The sequence below is a fragment of the Mus pahari genome, chromosome 8 (assembly GCF_900095145.1).
Source record: "Mus pahari chromosome 8, PAHARI_EIJ_v1.1, whole genome shotgun sequence".
NCBI classification, from domain to species: Eukaryota; Metazoa; Chordata; class Mammalia; order Rodentia; family Muridae; genus Mus; species Mus pahari.
Genome location: NC_034597.1, coordinates 97,689,597 through 97,696,558, shown reverse-complemented (window position 1 = coordinate 97,696,558; position 6,962 = coordinate 97,689,597).

The window sequence follows — 6,962 nt, the reverse complement described above, 5'->3', positions numbered from 1 at the left end:
GGAAACTAAGATGCATTCCCTCTCTCTTCTGCTCTCCCCCTCTCTTCTTCCCTCCCTTCTTCCCTCGCCCTTCCCACCTACCCTCTGTTCCTCCCTCTCTAACAAAAAACTCTCAAAAACAAAACAAAAAATAAAAAGAAAATTGAGGCAATACTTTTGTTACTATTTTTCTCTTTACTATAAGTTAGCATTTACTATTTATATTTCTCTTGTTTTAAAATAAGGAGCAAATAACATGAAATTTCTCTACTGTTTGGATTTTATTCTTTGAATGTTTCAGAAGTTTTTTTTTTTTTTCATCTTTGTTCTAAACATACTTTGCAACACTCCTCTATCACTATAGACAGCTCTAGCTTATTGCTCCCTCTCTTATGTCAGCTTACTGGCTTGGTCATAAACGTCAAAATTTTATCCAATATTATGTGTAATAGTCAAGTATAAGTATGACAATTCACACTCATTGTCAATGTGTAAAATTGACTTATTGGTCAATCTTCCATTATATTGTTAATAATGGCTCTTTTATTCCTTCCCTTACTTCTGTAAACATTGTCATTATTGGAATGTACAGTTTAATAATTTCAGACATTGCAAACAAAATCTGAAATTTTCATCAATAGTTTTTAAAAACAAAGATTTATACCACATAGGTTTTACGTGATTATGTGAGATCTTAAGTACAATTTCACTATATGCCGTTTAGGCTATAATAGAGCAGTTTGAGACTATTCCTCAATTAATGTGCCATTGGTCAGGACAAACTTTTTGCCACCTCGTTTTATTTTAAGTACCTGTAATATTCTGTACTCTTCAAAAACACTCAAGTTACTTCTGCTTTCATGTGTTTGCTGTTCATTTGCCTCAGAACATTTGCATCCCATATTAAGGATAGTTTCATTTTATTAATCATTATGCCACATACCGAAGAAATTTCTCTTAATTAATCAAAGGAGGATTATTAAATATATGTCAACATCTCTGGAAACGCTTAAATGAGCTTTAAAGAGGATGCCATGACAGAAGTCGGGTATCCTGTTGTTCTTAGTCTGATACAATTGAACAGGGTAATTCAGAAGTGCTAGCTGCTTTATGAGGCTATCAGCTTACTCAGGTGAAATGCTACCCCAAACCTGTGAAGTGACAGGGGAATAAAGAGGACTGGACAGATTCTATACATATTTAAGTGGTTGGACTGGTAAAAGAGAACAAGAGTTGATGGCCAGAATGAGGAAATGTCCAGAAGGCCAAATGTCCAGATTAAAATAAAATAGATCAAAGTGACAAAGTCATGTGGAAAGTGAGATCATTAAGTTGGAAACCATGGGGAAAATGCAAACCTGTATAATGAGGATTTTATTTTTTCAGAAAACTAGTTGTTCTAAAATGGTTTTGGATGACATATTTACTTCCTTAGGTTAATTATACAAAAGTATCATTAGGATCATTCACAAAGTATAATACCTATCATAAATTATACAATGTAAATAAGCCAGGAGCCATAATGGGACAAGCTAATAACTAGCAGGTGACCTCCTGACATGGCCTGCTTCAGATTATTTTATAATCTGCAACAGGTTCACCCTTATATATCAAGGCTGTAAGGTAATTCATTTTAGGAAAGATTCCTGCTATTAACATGCCTCTCCTGTTATTACTAAACATATATAATAACTAGGTAATCGTCTACACTTCTGAGTAGATTTCTGCAGATTAATGAAAATGTACTGTCTTGTAGTAATACTATATAGACAAATAGATGATTTCTTAAGTCTCAATGATGATCCTATAAGAATTTGTAAAATTATACCAGTGATTATTAAGCTCTTTTATACTGGGATTGCTATTAGGTCCTTTTCTGATCCTCATCACTGCAATGAGAACTCTGTCAGGCTCCCATGTGTTACCAGTTAATTGCTCTTAGTAACCAGACTTTCTGCTTCTCAGAGCACATTCCAAGAGGTTGTAAAGCAGTTAACCAAAGGTCATAGAAAGGGAACTAACCATTTATTATAGGTGCTAGAACAAAAGATAAAATATTGACTGGGTTTATCTATACAAAGCTTCACTAATAACTTAGTTATCGTTTTAAACCTCCTGTGAACCTGTGGATCTGTGACAGGTGATGGATGTTTAGCCAGATAATTACTCCTAGTGGGTATGCATGTAAACATTCTCTATTGTAAACTTCTATTTCAATTGATGACTAAATTTTTGTGAACTTGTGATGAACTTTGTAATGATCATGTATTTGATGACCATGTATTCTGGAAGATGTGTAAGTACTGAGGACAAAGAGATGGGACTGAGAAGAATCTTTTCCCTTACTAGGATTTGCCCCCTTTCCTCACTCCGAGAATCCCTCCTCCCCTGCTTAGGATCTTTCTGCTTTTCCCCCTACTTAGCTTTCACAGGAAACTTTTTACAACTTAGTAATAAACACTATACTCACTTTTCTTTTTCTTTTTTTCAATTTTTTTTATTAGATATTTTCTTCATTTACATTTCAAATGCTATCCGGAAGTCCCCTATACCCTTCCCCACCAGCTTTGCTCCCCTACCCACCCACTCCCACATCTTGGCCCTGGCATTCCCCTGTACTGGGGCATATCAAGTTTGCAAGACCAAGGGGCCTCTCTTCCCAACGATGGCTGGTTAGGCCATCTTCTGCTACATATGCAGCTAGAGACACGAGCTCAGGGGGTACTGGTTAGTTCATATTGTTGTTCCACCTATAGGGTTGCAGACCCCTTCAGCTCCTTGGGTACTTTCTCTAGCTCCTCTATTGAGGACCCTGTGTTCCATCCTATAGATGACTGTGAGTATTCACTTCTGTATTTGCACGGCACTGGCATAGCCTCACAGGAGACAGCTATATTTGGGTCCTTTCAGCAAAATCTTGCTGGCATGTACAATAGTGTCTGCGCTTGCTGGCTGAAGAAAATCAAGAAGGAAGACCAATGTGTTAATACTTCATTCCTCCTTAGAACAGGGAACAAAATACCCAATGGAAGGAGTTGCAGAGACAAAGTTTGGAGCTAAGAGGAAAGGATGGAGCATACAGAGACTACCCCACCGGGGGCTCCATCACATAATCAACCACTATACTCACTTTTCTATGTGTCCCTTTTCTTCCTTTGGTTTTTGACAAACAGGCTGAAAGTTAGAACCACACAGTTCCTGATGAGACAGAGAAAAGGCCACATTACTTAATCCTCAGCTGTTTAGGCTACAGTTGTTAATCAGCTAAGCCAGCAACTTTCTACCCTCAGAAAGAACAAGAAAGATTTTAGGGTCTTTAAAATTCATCATCACCATTTCAGTACAGTTAGAGAGCTAGAACATCCAGAGGATCTCATACTTTAAACCATTCACCAGAGTCCTACTCTGTGCCCCTGCCACTAGCCTCTCTGGGCCAGAAGGCTCCAGTACAAATAGACTTTCAACTCTCAAAGAGATATTTTAATACACTGGAGATAATCTACAGGAAATATTTAATCTTAAATGTAACTAACCATAGTCTTTAAATTTATTGTCTTGTATTTAAATGTAAATTGTAACTGGAAAAAAAGTAAATTTTGCTTTGATTTTTTTTTTTTAATGAAGATATTTGGCTCCTCTGTAAATATTTCTATTTTCTACAAATCTTCTGTTTCCGTATATTCTTTTTTTGAAATAGTGAAATAAAAGTTAATAAGGTAACAAAATCTATCACACCAGAATTTAACAAAATATGCAGTTAGAAGTAAAAAAGCCCCAAGAGAAGGCAGGAGTATCAGTGACCCACTTATTCACACACACTCAAGTTACCCAAAAAACACAAAGTTGGGGGCAATTATATACAAGCAAAGAACCTGTAGAAACATAAAGAACAATGTATACAAAAATTAAAAATAAATTTAAAAATGAGATAAAGATTCCTGAAGCAACATTATGAGACAAGGAACCTCCGAAGATCCCATTGAGTTCATTTTCTTTTGGACACCTACTGCTGAGCATAGAGCTTATGCTCCAGATACACCTGTAGCAGAGGACTGTCTTATCTGACATCAATGGGAGGGGAGGCCCTTGGTCCTGTGGAGGCTCGATGCCCCAGCATAGCAGGATGCTAGAGTGGTGAAGCAGGAGTGGATGAGTGGGTGGAGAAGCACCCTCATAGAGGCAAAGGTGAGGGGGAGGGGGGTTGATATGGGGGAGTTGTGGAGGGGTAACTGGGAAGGGGGTTATCATTTGAAATGTAAATGTGTAAAATGACTAAAAAAATCTTATCAGTGAAACTCTCTTTGAAGAATGTCATTTTCATTTGAAAGTGGTTATCAATTGGAGATTGCTTCTGGTTAGGATGTAGACATGTGTCTACTTTTCATGTCAGATCTGGGACCCAACTACCGCAAATCCATGCATGCAGCTTCAGTCCTTGTGAGTTATTAGTACGTTGATCATACAGTTTTATTCAGACTTTGTTTACTTGGCGTCCTCTGTCTCCTCTTCCACAGGGTTCCTTGAGCCTTGGTGGGAGGCTTTGGATGAAGACATCCCATTGGGAGTCTTGTTTAGTGCACTGAGCTCTCTTTGTGTATTGGGGTCTCTCTATTTGTTCTCATATGCTGTAGGAGGATGCGTTCTTGATGATAGCTGAACAAGTCACTGATTTATACGTATAACAGAATGCCATCATGAATTATTTTATTGCTATATCCTTTAGGTAGAACTATAGTACTTGGTTTTGTCTAGTCTCAGATTCTTGTTCATTCGTGTAGTGTCAGTAGAGGTTCCAAATTATGGAGAGGTCCTTAACTCAAAGCAGATATTGTTTGGCTACTTTGTGCCACTAGCATATCTGCAGGCAGGACACTATTGTGGATAAAAGGGTTTGGGGATTGGCAGGTGTTAACATTTTTCATTTGTTAGAATACTAAGTGTCTTACTGGATTAAAGATCATAGCATGTAGGGTTGAAGAATCTCGGTGGGCACTAGCCTACTTCTCAATGTTCCATGAGTTGTGTCAGTTTTGTCTTGATCAGTGTGGTCCTGTCATCTTTTTCTGGAGAGCAACTAATAATCTTCCCAATAGCCTAGGTTGTTTGGGATTTCCAAGATAACATTTTGCCTAACAATGTAACTATGTGTAACCTTATCCTGATACTGAAAGCTTCATTTTGTGACAAGAGAGGGCAGTTGGGGTTCTGTCTCCCCTGTTACTTGATTTCTTCTAGATTAACATCATGTATGTATATATTTTAGGGAGTTCCTGCTGTATGAAGTCTTCATGCTTCTCTTCAAATGATTATTAATGTTCATTGTCTCTCCTAGAACTCCCTCCCTTGGCTTCAGTCCCCATCTCCACTTGTTTCCAGTTTCTGTAAATTCTTGCTGAATATTTTATTTTCCTTTTAGGTTTGCAATGTTAGGCTTGAACAGTTAGGTTGTGCTTCCACCTGCTGGAAAATCTTAGAACAGAAGTTATTTTTATTCAGCATGGTAATGATGGGCACACAGCAAAAGATTAAAAACTTGAACCCATCTAGATGATTTTGAGTTAGAATTATTTCAATATTCTAACCATTTACCATTAATTCTTTTTCGTCTTATATTTTTGTTTTCCTTGTTCTCCATTTCTGCTCATAGAAAAATATGTATTAAGACAGTTCAGTTTTTTGCATTAGAAGTAATAAAGGTTGTTACCCAATATTTACATGTGGTAAATCAATGAGTTGTCTTGATCATTTTTGAATATGATTGTACTTAGAGGAGATAAAGACAAAAAGAAACATATCATGGAAAGTAGGGATACAAATAACATGTAATCATCAACTAAGGCCAGTGTGTGAAATTTATTTGCATTTTAAAAAAATTCAGAGGCTTAGTGACTGTGAATTTTATAGAAATCAGTGATTTATACTATTTCATAACCTAGAACTTAATATTTAATCATTTAAATTTATGTTATAATAACTTATGCAAATAAAATTCCTTAATATAGGAAGAGTAATTAGACAATTCATCACCTGAGCCATCAAAATACAGTGACTTGCAAAAAGACTTTAGCGTGCCAGATATGCTACCATTAATATAACCATGCTTTAAAATATGAAATAAATTTAACAATTTGTCCAATTTTGACTTATTAGTTTTGTCCATAACTGAAGTCAGCTTAACTTTTATTAATCCTATTAGGCTACTTAGTAATTAAAATAGGAATATAGAGATTAAGGAAAACTTAACTAATTAGCAATTATTTTTATTTCAATTGTCATGCAAGTCGGAATATATAGTATATGGTGGTTTTATTACAGATTTGACATCTACCTTCTTTGGTATGTGTGTGTGTGTGTGTGTGTGTGTGTGTGTGTGTGTGTGTAGCACTGTGGAGGATTTATGTAAAGCATATGGCACAAATGAATATCACAAGAGTGCTTTCAAGTTTTGGTTCTTGCCTTCCATTACTGTAGTTCCCAGAGGTGGCAATAAGGTCCCTAGGGTTGGCCACAGGTGCATTGGCCAACTAGGCTGCTGCTCAGTATTCTCTGTATTTTAATAGCTGTCAAATGTCCATTTTACTCACTTTTAAAGTGACCATTTGAATGATGGTTGATATAGAATTTTATAAAATACTGTGTTCTGTTCTTTCTCTGGCTTGTTCTATGGATTATTGTGCTATATTTTCATCCACAAAATTAGTCTTACAGTTTTGGAGCAAGAATTCATTTTATATAACATCAATCTATATTTTAGAGTTCTGTAAGTCAGGAGTCTGTTCTGCCTTGTTTTTCCATTAAATTTGTTTTATATATTCATATTAATATACAGTAATTTGTTTTTATTTTAAAACATAATTACAACATACTTTGATCATTTTTTCCCTCTCCTCAATAACTATCCTATCACACCACTTCCCTACCAACAGACTCCATTTCTTTATTCCCTCTCCCTTGCTCTTAAAAGAAAAACAAATCTAAAAGTC